This window comes from Centroberyx gerrardi, chromosome 20, assembly GCF_048128805.1.
Source record: "Centroberyx gerrardi isolate f3 chromosome 20, fCenGer3.hap1.cur.20231027, whole genome shotgun sequence".
NCBI lineage: Eukaryota > Metazoa > Chordata > Actinopteri > Beryciformes > Berycidae > Centroberyx > Centroberyx gerrardi.
The window spans coordinates 2,160,870-2,175,412 of NC_136016.1; positions in this window are offsets into that span (position 1 = coordinate 2,160,870).

Below are 14,543 nucleotides of genomic sequence, written 5' to 3' on the forward strand. Positions count from 1 at the left end.
ACTTGATCTTCAATAACATCTCTGAATGACAGAGGATAAGTTGAAACAATCTTCCTGGCAATTTCACTAAGATGTTTCTTCCCTGGTGTAGGGCAGATGGTTAGGATCTCCCCTACTATCAGGCGAATCACTTCACGTCTTTCACGTCCTGTTGGCCGCTCTTTGTTTTCGAGCTTTCTAGTAATCTCTGATGGCATTTTACTCCAGGGGATCTCAAAATTGAAGTGCCAGTTGTTGTCCACTGGAGTGTGTCTATGAGGAGTTGAGGGTGCACTTGAGCTTGAGGTAGACAGCGGAGAGTTGGAATTGTCTGCATAGTATTCACCTGGGGAGGGCACACAAAAGTATTTACAAATAGTGATTCAATACATTTTTGCATTCACTATTGACCCTAAACATAATTAAAAGTTTAACATAATATTTCTACAACACACAGAACATTGTTGATAGAGATTGGCTCGTTTTTTTTTACTCTGTATAAGCATCAGCTATACCAGATGTAGCTCTTATCATGCAACTCATAAACCTCTATTGTTTTCACAAATCCTATTAAACCTGGTCACAGAGCTCAATTAAATGGTTTATCGTGTGACTGGTTTGATGCATACACCTGGCTTATGGGTAGAATGAAAATATTTCAGAGGAGTTCAAAGTAAAAGCAAGGATCTACCAGCTACCAAGATAGGTTTTTAATAGGTGGGGAAGCAGTCTACTTTCTTAGTGACGTGGGTTAGTACCAGGGCTTGAGATGGGGGACAGAAAAAAATGTGTTTGGGACGGACAAACATCTCCCGTGGGACGCTTACGGGACGAAAGGGAAATTTTTGGTTAAAAATGGTTCCGGTCAGATGCCAAAAACTGCAACGTGGTTATGAGGCGCACGGCGACGTTGTTTCCACGTCCAATAATGGTCCAGTCAGACCCTCTCTTACAAACCAAGAAATATTGATCATATTATTGCTCTGAAAAAAGCAAATGCATGTGTCTTTGTTTTTTTGTTGAATAAGACATTTGATTGACAATTTATTTGGTTGTGAAATGGTTGTGATCAGACGGCCACACTGTGACGTCCACTCCACGTACAAAGACTAGTATTACTTGACGCCCATTTTTTAAATATAAAAAACATGTTTATGCCATTTATGTATATATACATGTAAAGTATATTCCTGTCTCATCGTTTTAAGCCTGTGGTGTTTGTAAGAGCCTTTAACCAAGCTGTCTTTGATCCCGCGATACACACCGTACACACGCGATATGACCATCATATCTTGCGAGACCTCTTGTGTCACCTCGTCTCGCGCTCAAGACTGAAGAAGACGAGAGAGAACATGGTGGGCGCGTAGGTGTGTGTGTATGATTTTGTGAGATTCAACCAACTCAACAGAAATTCTGCAGGCATTGGCCGACATGACAGCTGTCCGCCGGTAAGTTTTTGATGTACAGGCCAGAGTTGTAACGTTAGTTAACTTTCACGGTGTAACATTTCCACCATGCAAATTAACGGGGATTTGAATTTGGCTAACGTTAGCTTGCAAGCTAATGCTCCGTTAGCAATCGTTTTGAAAGACTCTCTCAGATCTATGCACATGCAGTGGATGTTTGTCTTCATTATGCATAGATTACTTTTAACGTATTGTGTTTCCAATCAAAATTTCCTATCATTGACTTTAATTGGTTCCGAAAAAAACTAATATGGCACAACCTGGTGGCGGAACCTGTGTAGCACATCCACAAACATCAATACTGCATCAAATACTAAATTATGAACACTGGATCCTGGAAAAACATGCTAGGGCAGTACATCTTGGATTATAGACATTACCTGCATAAAAATGAATATGTATGCAATTGTAAATTAACCTGTTAAATGAATTAGATAGAATTATACAAAAAAAAAAAAAATTGGGGGGTCTGATAAACAACACAAAACAGTTAACAGTAGGAAATACCCAAAATAATAAACATGCTTTTGCTTTTTCACTTTTGTTTTGTATTAACATGTTTATTTTCTCTTCCTTCAGATGCTGTGAAGAGGTGGAGCTCCAGTGCCACAGAGCATGACATAGATGCAGCCATTGGGGAACACCTCAAACATGCTCCAGGAAGAGCTGGGGGTGGTGGGCATAAAAGGAGTTTGCGAAAACAGTGTGAACTGTATACTGAGCATTAGATAAAACATGTTCACCATTGACCAGAATTTATTTTATTAGGGCCCGAGCACCGACCGGTGTGAGGACCTATTGTAATGCAAGGAATTATTATTTTTCTGCCGAATTAATCGCATTTTTGAGGGGCTAAAGCTGCTCCAAAACTCACCAAACTTTGCCCAGGCCTCAGAAGTGGTGAAAAATTATATATTTTATGGGTCTTGCGCATGGGTGTGGCAAAATGGCTCAATAGCGTCCCCTACAAAATTTCAAATAAATATCCCTCGCGCTACGTTTCACCTACATGTATGAAATTTCACAGGCACATGTATCATGTCCAGACTTAAAAAAAAGGTCAATTGGTGACATGACCTAAACCCAACAGGAAGTCAGCCATTTTGAATTGATTGTGGCATTTTTGGCCATTTTTGCCCATTTACAGGGGTCATACTTTAACGAACTCCTCCTAGGAGGTTAATCGGATCCACCTCAAACTTGCACAGCGTTTATAAAACACCTTGACGATTAAAAGTTGTTAAAAGCTTGAGTTTTCCTCCAACGGCGTGGGCATGGCTAGGCCTCCAATTTCCATGTTTCGCCACGAAATAGGAAGTGGTATGTAACTCCGCTGGACATGGTCAAATCTGCCCCAAATTTCACATGTTTGCTAAGTGCCCTGGCCTGAACACATCTACATGCCAATATTCACTTATGGTCATAGCGCCACCTACTGGCGAAACAGGAAGTGGTTTGTAACTCGGCTGTACGTGGTCAAATCTGCCCCAAACTTCACGTTTGATGAGACTCCCGGCCTGAACACATCTACAGGCCAATATTCAGTTATAGTCATAGCGCCACCTACTGGCAACACAGGAAGTGGTTTGTAACTCGACTGTACGTGGTCAAATCTGCCCCAAACTTCACATGTTTGCTAAGTGTCCTGGCCTCAAGACATCTACATGCCAATATTCAGTTATAGTCATAGCGCCACCTACTGGCAACACAGGAAGTGGTTTGTAACTCAACTCTACATGGTCAAATCTGCCCCAAACTTCACATGTTTGCTAAGTGTCACGGCCTGAAGACATCTACAAGCCAATTTTGAATCATAGTCATAGCGCCACCTATTGGCAAAAGGAAATGACATGTTTTATAATGAAAATTCAGAGCCACGTCGACCGGTCGGTGTCCAGTAACGACGCCGCGGCTGCGGCACACCCCGACTTGCGCAAAGTGCGAGGGCCCGATCATCGCTGCTTGCAGCTTTAATTTTATTTATATTTTGGTACTGTGTTCATAGTTGTTGCTGTTGTTGGCAAGTTGGTATTAAAAATAAAATATTGTCCAAAAGTCAGTGTTAAAAAGGCCAGCTATTTTTTATGGTCAGACTGTAATTATGTTCAGGCTGTAGTTAAGGCCCCCTAGCGGACACTTACAGTTAGGCAGACTTATGGTCACCAAAATTAGGACCCCCCTTTTCAGTTGGGACTTTCATAATGTGGTGTACTGCGGTGTTCCTGCATGTTCGAGTTGTTATTCCTTGCTTCGTCACCCCTACTTTTCGGAGTGTTGTCTGTGCATGCAGCTAAGTGTAAGTCACTTATTCATTTGTTGTTAATGAGTATTTGGATGAGTGTTTAGTGTATTCTATTAAGCTGAGTTGTTATGTTGCTATTAGCTCTATCGCTAGCATAGCATGACTTTGACATTCACAAGCTAACTAGCCTTGTTAAGCTGACTCAATTATTACCATAGTGGTAGCTAAGTGTTTTGTTAGCTATTGTGATGATTTAGGTTATCCATATTATAGTTTTAGCTTGCCTTTGAGTTAATTGGAGATATTTATATGAAGTCATACGAATTGCAAGCATCTCTGTACTGGCTGTAACAGTTAATTTATGTTGCTACGCCTTGATAAATCATTTGCATTCTGTATAGGACACTTTATGGGACATTTTATTTCTCGTTTTTTGTAGAAACCACACATAACTAACACTTGTAATGGAAAGAGAAGAGGACTGTAACTTTGCATAGGTTCATTAAACTACCCCTCGTAGTGGACACTGTCTCATTGTGTTCTTGCCGGACATGCTATAGTGGTTGCCAGTCAGCATCTGGGACAATTTATACTCTAGAAGTCACACTTCAAAACAGTCAGGATTAATGTTTTTGTTTTTTATTATAGGACAAAAGTCATGATACCAGTAGTCCCAGGTCCAGAGGATACATTGTTAAGACGTTATATAGACGTCCAGTTCTGACTAGGACGTTAATTGGATCATTTTGGGACTGATTTTAAAGTGGATCTTGGTGTCGGGGTGGGACGTCTTAACAATGTAATTAAGGTTTATGCATTAATGGCGATGACAGAGTTTTTGCATGATTGTTTAGTATGTGTGCATATAAATAACCCTGCAAACATCAGTCCCTGGCCAAAAGTGGTTCTGTATGAGTATATCAGGATTATCATGTAAATTACACGTTGTTAAAACATATAACAGACGTCCGAGTCAGACGGGACGTTGGTTAGACCATTTCAGAACATGTAGCATAAATTGTTAATCTGGACATATAGGATGTATAAAGCTGCTGAATGCACACTGTGTACATAAACCTTAGCAGAATAGCTGAATAGGCCCGTTCGTGGTAACGACATATTTCGATGTTGCTGGGACGCCCAGGAAGGACGTCCAGCTGATGGCCAGGTAACGTCCCGGACGTCGGCACAACTTTAATTTTGGAACTATTTTGAACCATAACGGGACGTCTTGATTGGACGTTCAAACAACGGTCATTCAACGTCTAAATGTTTGCTGGGAACCAACCACCAACACAAGAGAACTGAATCTTACCCAAGTCGACCTACAAGTCAGGACAGAACAGGGACGAGGATCATAACCGGCTCCTAGTTGGAACAGGGTCACAATTTCCCAAGACTCGGGTCTCACTGAGCTGCTGTCGGCTCCTCGTTATCGTTAGGTTGCATTGAGTTACATTATGATGTGTTCAAGCTCTATTCAGTAAAAATGAGTATTGGGCGAAGGTAAATTATAACGTTATCATGATGTGTTCAAATGTAATCTTGTAAAATTTAGTTTTTGGCGAGAAACTTGAATAAATACAGTTGTTTGAAGGAGAAATTTGTTGATGTTTTCACAGCAATATAAAATAGATATTAGAAAGGGAATTATGACCTGTTTAACTTCCTAACACTAGTTCTAAGCAGCTTATAATACATAATTAAAACTACTAATGCCAAGAATTTTTTTTTAATCAAAGCAAATATTTAAATAAAAATACCCACCCCATTTTAATATCCGACCACGCCCCACTATCCATGATGCTAAAGTTAGGTGAACAGACACTTAAGAATAGTCAATGGCGATTTGATGCAATGCTGTTAAAAGATATGGAATTTAAAAATTACCTGGACAAACACATCTCCCACTTCATTTCCGAGAATGACACTGGCGACGTTAATGATTCAATCCTATGGGAATCACGGAAGGTAGTTACAAGGGGCCATATAATGTCATTCGTAGCTAATAAAAAGAAAAAAGAGAATAATCGACTTAAAGAAATAAATCTGGATATAACAAACCTCAAAAATTCATATAAAGCAAACCCTTCCGATGCAACCTTGGAGGCAATTACCAAATTGAAATTTGAACATAATACCATTTTAACAAAACGTGTTGCTCTACAAAACACAACAGAAATACTTTGAACTTGGAAATAAGCTACACAGTCTTCTAGCGAGACAACGAAGACATACACATGCCTCTCGCGCCATTCACATAATTAGAGACAAGAATGGCAAGTTAACAACGTCCCCAGGTGAGATTAATAAATGCTTTGCTGAATTCTACCAAGAATTATATCAATCGAAATGTACTGTTGACCCAGACACTATCAACGAATTTCTAGCAAATTGTAGGCTTCCTACGCTGGATGCTGAAGCAGTACAGGTTCTAGATTCTGAGGTAACTCTAGAAGAGATCAAGACTGCTATTATGCAATTCCCAAATAACAAAGCCCCAGATCCAGATGGGTTCAGCATTGAATTCTATAAATCATATCTGTCTAATTTTGCCCCGCTACTTCTACGGATGTTAAAACACTCAAAAGAAACCTTTGTACTGCTAAACTCGCTCTACCATGCAAATATAGCCATTCTACTGAAAAAAGACAGGGACCCCCTTAAATATGTCTTCCTACCGCCCCATATCCTTGCTCCAGATGGAAATGAAGGTCCTGAGCAAAGTGCTGTCCAACAGGCTATGTAAACACATCGACAAATTAATACACCCTGACCAATCAGGGTTTGTACCTGGCCACCATATTTACTCTAATCTACGCCGTCTTCTCAATATAATGTATCACGATCACAAAGAGGAGTGTGTGGTCATCGCCTTAGACGCAGAGAAGGCATTCGATCATATAGAATGGAAATTCATGTTATCCACCTTAAATCACTTCAGCTTTGGCAATACGTTTATAAATTGGTTTAATATCATCTACACTCAACCTCAAGCCTCCATTATTACCAATGGGGAGATATCGCAGCCATTCTACTTACATAGAGGCGTTCGTCAAGGCTGTTCTTGCTCGCCGTATTTATTTAATTTATGCATCGAAGTGCTTGCTAGTCGAATTAGAGTAAACCCAAATTATAATCCTATTCAAATACATGAAACAACCCACCACCTGTCACTTTTTGCGGCTGACATAACATTGTATTTATCGCGCCCTAAAATGTCTCTCTCCCTCTTTTGCGTTTAATTGAAACTTACGGAAGCCTTTCAGGATACACTATTAATTGGGAAAAGAGCGAATTGCTTCCAATATCGTATAAGGCAGACTTAGAGACACACAATGCCCTTTAAGATTGGAATAATCAAATTAAGAGTTTAGGTATTATTGCTACGCAAAAATATGGTGATCTCTTAAAGTCCAACTGGGAAAGTAAGACCCAACAGTTGCGCCATAGTATTGAATTCTGGAATACATTACCAATCTCTCTAGTTTGCCGCATTAACACCATAAAAATGGTTATGCTCCCTAGATTCCTGTACATGTTTCAATGCCTACCGGTCTATATACCATTGTACTATTTCAAGAAACTGGACTCCATCATCTCACCATTTATTTGGAACAATAAGGGGGCCAGAATATAAAAAAAAACACCTATGCAAGGATAAGTTAAAAGGTGGTTTCGGCCTCTCTCAATTTCAACATTATTATTGGGCTGCAAACTTGAGAGTTTTGTCCCTCTGGCGCAAAAGCCTACCAATAGACCCCACTGTAATGACTACAACCTCTTGGCCTCGGATTGAACAGGCGGCCTGCGGACACACATCTCTTCCTGCGGTTTTGAACAATCCTGCCAAGGTAAAAATTCCATCATGCATAACCAGCCCTGTCATTTTAAACTCTTTCAGAACATGGAAGCAAATTCAATCCTTTCTTAATTTGCCCAAGATCTAAGGCCCAAGGTCTCTTTGCCCAAGGTCAGATAGGCCTAAGGATAGCCCTATCTGAAAAAGCCATGCTTTTCCTCCAGGTTTAGATGATTCAATTTTTTCCGGCTGGAAAGGTAAAAACATAGTCACAATCGGAGACTTATATATTGGGGTAAACTGGCATCTTTCCAACAATTGCAACAGTCCTGTAGCCTACCATCAATGCACTTTTTTAGATACCTCCAAATAAGAAATTATATTAGGACTCACTTTCCACATTATGAAAATATACCCGAACATACCATACTCGACAGCCTTGCTCGCCATGACTCTAACAGTAAGGGATCAATCTCTTTTCTATATTCATCCTTGCAAGCCCATGTTGTATTGTCTGATGCTAAATTAAGGAGCGCGTGGGCAGAAGAGCTGGGTACTGAAATCACTGACGATACATGGAGGGCAATTCTAATTAAGATATACAACAGTTCCATAAATGTTAGACATCGATTTATACAATTTAAGGTTGTACATAGACTCCATTACACAAAATCAAGACTCCATGCTATATATCCTAACGTCTCCCCCCTGTGCGATAAGTGCAAACAGGACACAGGAACGCTTGCCCATCAGCTGTGGCTATGCCCCAAGCTCCACTCCTTCTGGTCTCTTATATTTGACTACATATCAAAGGCTTACAGTAAAACAATTACACCAGACCCCTTTCTCGCCATATTCGGGTTACCTGTGAACTCTGTCATAGATAATCCCACTACTCAGGCCATCTCACTCTGCACTCTGCTAGCGAATCATCAGCGAAACGGAAATCTGAGTCCAGCCCCACATTCCACCAATGGCTGAGGGAACTTGGAAATGTGATTCATATGGAAGGCCTTCGATATAAACTTGCCAATAAGGAAAATGTCTTCCTGAAAATCTGAAAACCGCTCCTCAACATATGGTCGACATCCCAGCAGAAGTGAACTGACTCATATACCTCATGTGCTTGATATGATGTGATAAAGCAGAGTTTCCGTTATCCGGTAATTACCGTTTTTTTACTGGGAAAATCTGTTGAAGTCCGACATATTTAAATCTCTCCAGTCATAATGTCCGGTGAAAATAATTCCCTCTAAGCACAATTTGAATTGTATTAAAATAGGCTAAAATTAAATTTCCACATATCCTTCTATTAAAACGACGGGGATCTCTCTCTGTCTTATAGTGGCACCTATAGTCGCAGGCCTTTTGGATTTCGTGGCCACAATCTTCGCTTACATAGGCACCTTCTAGACGAGTTAAAAAGTAGTCTGATATTATATCAGTCCATTGCGCGTCAATCGCTGCTCCTTTTACAGGAATTGAGTTTAGTAATCTAGCAATTTCTGCCTCACGGGAATTAATTTCTATGTCTTTTAATAATATCAATTCAATTCAATCTTTCTCTCTCTCTCTCACTCACTCACTCACTCACTCACACACAGGTTGAGATGCCTGACAACTACGTTTTCCCGCGGATGAAACAATAATTTTGATTAGACAAAGTGAACGATGGTCAACCTGTTACTATGCAGATGTTCATTCATAATTTTAAGGGACACATAGTAAAGGAAGAGAGGGACAGGGAGAAGTGTCGCCAGGTTCTTAGCGACAAAACCCTCCCAGTGCCAATTAAACCCAACCCAACAACAGCCCAATGATCAACGAAACTAGTCCAAAATAACAAACCAATAACAAAACTCCACAATACAACCCTGACAAACTTTACAAACAGCGTTTTAAGTCCTACAGCATTTATAACATTTCCAAGTACATTAAAAACCGTGAACCTGGCAACATGAGGAATGCGAGCTTTGTTGACAAACTAAGCTAGTAGTTCTGCTTGTCACCCACCTTTATGAGCTTCAAAGCTATATTTAGCGTTTGAATTTCACAATAATCTTTACACAGAATGAAAGCCAAGGGTTTATTTTATTAAAATCTGATGAAACCCCAAAACAGCCAAAAATCGATCTTTTCTCATAAAATCACGTTTTATCCACAAATGCGGCGTTGCGACTTCCGACTGAAAATGATAGAACACGTCACATATTTGACCGGAATTTCTCCCATTTGTCCGGGACATTGAAATCTTCCAGGACACGTGGACCAGCACCAATTTTTTTTAACGGAAACTCTGTGATAAGGTCCTATTCATGCTGTAGCCTATTACATTCACATATCTTTGGGATCACTGTTGTTGCCAATGCTAGTTTTTGTTTTGCCTTTGTGTTTTTTTTTGTTTGTTTTCTCTAATTCCTGAATAACATTTACCAGTCAATTATGTAACTTTTTCATTTTTCCTTTTTTGTTTGCTGCTTGTTCTATTATAACTGTATATATTTCTTAATTCTTGTGCTTTGTTTTAACTGGACATTTCTTTATCCTGCCTCTATGTTTTTCTCAGAGTGCTGCCATTGTAATGTATACACTACCTGTCCTTAAAAAATCTAATAAACAGACTTCAAAAATAAATAGATAAATAAATAAATAAATATACAATCATTTATTTCCTAATCATTTGAATTGTGTGTTTTTATGCAAATAACCACAATAGATGACAATAACAAAGTAAAAGGATAACATTTCGAATTTTGGACGGTTTACACTGACTTTGGGACGGTTGAAATTATTTTTCGGGACGGTGGTGAAAAAAGTTAGTCTGGAGCCGTGGTTAGTAGGGTTCATTTTTTCTAGCTTCGATTGGCCTCAGGACATTGACAAGATCTGCCTCCTGGACATATTTCAGGTCTTCCAGGGCTTCCATGCCCAATGTCTGGAGAGCCTCCAACACTAGTTCATTTGCACTTGAGTTTGGCAGCACAGAGCCAATGAAGCCAGCGAGATCACTGTCTTCATCATCCATGACTCAACAAAGAAGAAAGAAAGAAAAAAAGAAAGAAAAAAAAGGACAAACATCATACTCCAGTGTTAGTCCAAACATTCTCCAGAGCCCAATCCAGCCCAACAGGAAATTTTAATAATCTATTCTTCATTTCTTAGCTTCCAAGGCAGCCATCTCACTATTAGCTTTCAACACCTAAAGCCTGATTTATGCTTGGGTATGCATCTGCATCTTTGCGGAGCTCCACAGAGCAGGGGTTTCTGGGTAACCATATGTTGCCGAGGGGCCAATGTGTACACCTCCAGAATCTCACACAAATTTCTCATATATAACCCTTTCATATCAGCTGGGTCCAGGGTATCCTCAGGCTCGTCATATACAATGCTTATATCTGACTGACTTTGACCAACATCAGAAGACTGACTAGGCACAGAATGAACAAAATGCATAGCCGAGACTTGCACAGATGTAGCATTTTTATGTTTTCTAGTAGGGCTGCCCCCTAATAGTCGACCAAACGTTTTTTAGAAGAGTCTTAGTCGACCAAGTTTTCATTGGTCAGTTAGTCGCAGGGGAAAAAAAACAAAACCTCAAACTCCATTCGGGAGCTGCGCTTTGTCGTTAAAAAGTTATTAGACCAGGGTTGCACTTGGCGGGTGTATTGCTGGGGACCCAAGGACGTGCAGTGTCGGATTTGGTGCAATTTGGACACATGACACGTTCAATATTAATAAACTTTGAATACACAAGCGGACAGCGCTCTGTGCAGCAGTGGGGCTCAAAGCAAGCGACTGATAGCCTACGCCTATTGTGTGTTTTTTTTGGGTGAACCACAGTGTATTTCACCGGTGTTTCTGACCGCGAGTAGCCGCGACTTGGGTGTGTTTTTTCCCGTGAACCAGAGTGTATTTCACCGGTGTTTCTGACCGCTAGAAGCTGCGACTTGGGTGTGTTTTTTTCCGTGAACCAGAGTGTATTTCACCGGTGTTTCTGACCGCGAGTAGCCGCGACTTGGGTGTGTTTTTTCAAAAAAAAAGAAATTTACATAATTAAATTAATATCATAAACGTGCGACGACTAGTCGACTAATGGCTTGAACTAACGACTACTAGTTGACTAGGAAAATCTTTGGTCGGGGGCTGCCCTATTTTCTAGAAATGTGTGCAGTAAAAGAGGACCTTAATGAAAAGGCTTTGCCACAACCTTTGAATGGGCACTGCACTTCTTTCTTTGAAACATGAGACTTCAAATGATCTAAAAGATCTTTCAGATCAACGCATTGTTTCTGGCAATGACGATTTTCACATTTCAGTAGACCCTGTACTGTTTCACATTGTGACACGGATGACTGTCTATGGTGGCGATAAATGTGACTTTTAAAAGAATTATATTTTGTAAACCTTAATTTGCACCCAACTATACAACAGGCATATTGACCATGTGCTTCATTTTTGTGTAATTCTTGATGATTTACATACCCTTTCACTGTTTTCATAGCAATGCCACATGTAGGACATGTGAAAGCTTTTAGAACACTTGTCATATTGCAACCTATGCAAACAAATCTTACTTCAGCGTAATGCTTGAGCTTGAGGACTTCTGGCTGCTGTCAATTCCAGGAGTTCCAGGTAGCTAACGTTCCAATTCCTGGTACTGCAAATAACAGCTGAGGGAAAAAAGAGACACAAGTTTGCACATGCTTGGGTAAAAATAACTTAAATAACACAGCACCATAGCTTTAACTTGTAATACCACTTCAACTGGGACTTTGTACAATCGTCAATGGCATGCTTATAATTATATAAAGGGAAAAACAAACAAAAAACAAAAAAAAACCTTTCAAGTTAACAAAAGTGCCGATTGCTGCCCTACTGCTAAGGTTGTTGCCATAGATATAGAAATAAACACTAGACGTATGAGGTTACTTTTGTGTGGAAAATAGATTTGAGAGCAAAAGTATCGACACTGCAATCCAAAATTTTTTTATTGCAAGTAAAATAAATTTGTGATTAAAAATGTATTAATGCGAATCCAAAAGTTTTGTTCGCAAATCCAAAAGTTTTGCTTGCGAATCCAAAAGTTTTGCTTGCTGTTGAGCTGAATCTCGTGGGCGGGACCTACGCTGAAAGACGTAAGACACTTCTCTATTGGCCAGTCTCGACTTGGCAACATCCACTGTTATTAAATAAGTGAGGGAGTTTTGAAGTCCATGGAGAAGACAGAAAATCAATGTGCAGGTACATAACTTCCGTCTTACTGTGCGCTCACACCAAAAGCGTCATGAGCTACAAAAGCGGCCGGCAGTCATTCATTGTCAATGGAAGGTGGCGACGAGAGGCGTCCGACGCCGTGGCAGCAGCGAGCGGCGCGATGCCAGCGACCAGAGCAACGAGTTGAAGTTGAGCTGAGGTGAACTTTATGCAAATTAGCAGCGACGCGCTGAAGCAGCAACCAATTGCAGATCGGGATTTGATTTTCTTCCCGCTGTAAACGTCTCCCTATGTACTGAAGTTCCTAGCAAATATTTGTTCCATACTGACAATGGAGGAGAAACTGATTGTTGCGGTCTCCGGTTTCCCGGAGCTGTATGACCCCTCCATGTTCGTTTATAGAGACATAAACAAAAAAAAATGATGCATGGAAGAAGGTGTCAGAGATAGTAGGGATTTCTGGTAAGCGTGATTAGGCCTACTGTACAGTGTAGAAGTAGTAAAATTCAATTTACTGTGCTACTAGCTTAAATACAAATGCCAGAAGCATTATTTTATGAAATACAGACTAGGTATATTTTGCAGGAAAACGTGGAAGTTTGTTTATTTGATCATGCTTGTCACAGTTCACGGCAGGCCTGCCGAATAGCTCTACTACAAACTTGATATATAGGCCACAACCGAACTTGATGTCTGCAGCGCTGCTTGAACGCCCTGCCCCCTAGCGACGACTGCCAGCGAGCTGCCAGCGAGCTGAGCGCCCAGCGGCGCTCATGACGCTTCTGGTGTGAGCGCACAGGTAGTAATAGCAAGAATGTTATGTTTGAACTGGTGCATGTAGATTGCTTTTGTTTAACGATCTGTGATATTGTAATGGGTTAAAAAATAACGTTACATATTATTTTGTCAGCCTGTAGCTGCTAGCTTAGCTCGATTAGCTAGTCATAGTGCCCAGGCTGCCTATTAGCCTGCATGACGTTGTGCATGCAGCTACTAGTTAACAGGACTATTTGTGTTCAACGATCTAACATTAGTTTATGTTATATTTGTGATGTGCTGTATTATTTTATCAGCCTGTAGCCAGCTTAGCTTAGCTTTATAAGTATGGGAATGTGTAGTGACACGGCAATATTGATGTTACTGGTGGTGAAAATGGCTAACTTACATACATATATACATCACAGGCCCAGGCTCATTTCTTCAAATTCATATATACATTTGGTCATGGTGTTGTTGGGCCAGGTCATGTGGTTAAACAAAGGAAAGGCCTACATGTAAAATTAAAAGCCTAAATCAGCGGCCTAGCAAGGGAATCAGAAGCCTGAACTCTAGCCCACCCGCTGGGCTGGGACCTTAAACAAAGGAAAACGGCACCAAAATTCCAACAGGCCCTGACTGTTGGACTCGGACGAGCCCCGGGATGTCCCCATGACGTCACCAAGAGTATAAATTCCAGAGCTACCTTTCTGCAGCGCCCCTTCCTTGCGACTTTCGTTGCTAACAAGGTGGTACCTGAAACATTCAAACTGTTCTTTTGTTTAGCTGAGTCTTCATCTCGCAGGACGAGCCCAGACTGTTTAGTGTTAGCTGTAAGACTGTTGGATCCAGAAGGATTAGACTAGTCGTCTGTGTATCTGACATTCTAATTCCTTACATGCACTGCCGTGTGTAGTGGACCTGCAGAAGTGGACTGGAAGAGAATACAGCTAAGGACACTCCTTCCCTCCAAGAAGACAACATAAGGATACGTTTCTTCAATCAAGTCGACTCCTGGCTGACATCTTTCGCTGCCTACGAGGAAAGCCAGCTGGCCGTTGTTCCGTGCACAGAGAGATAACGG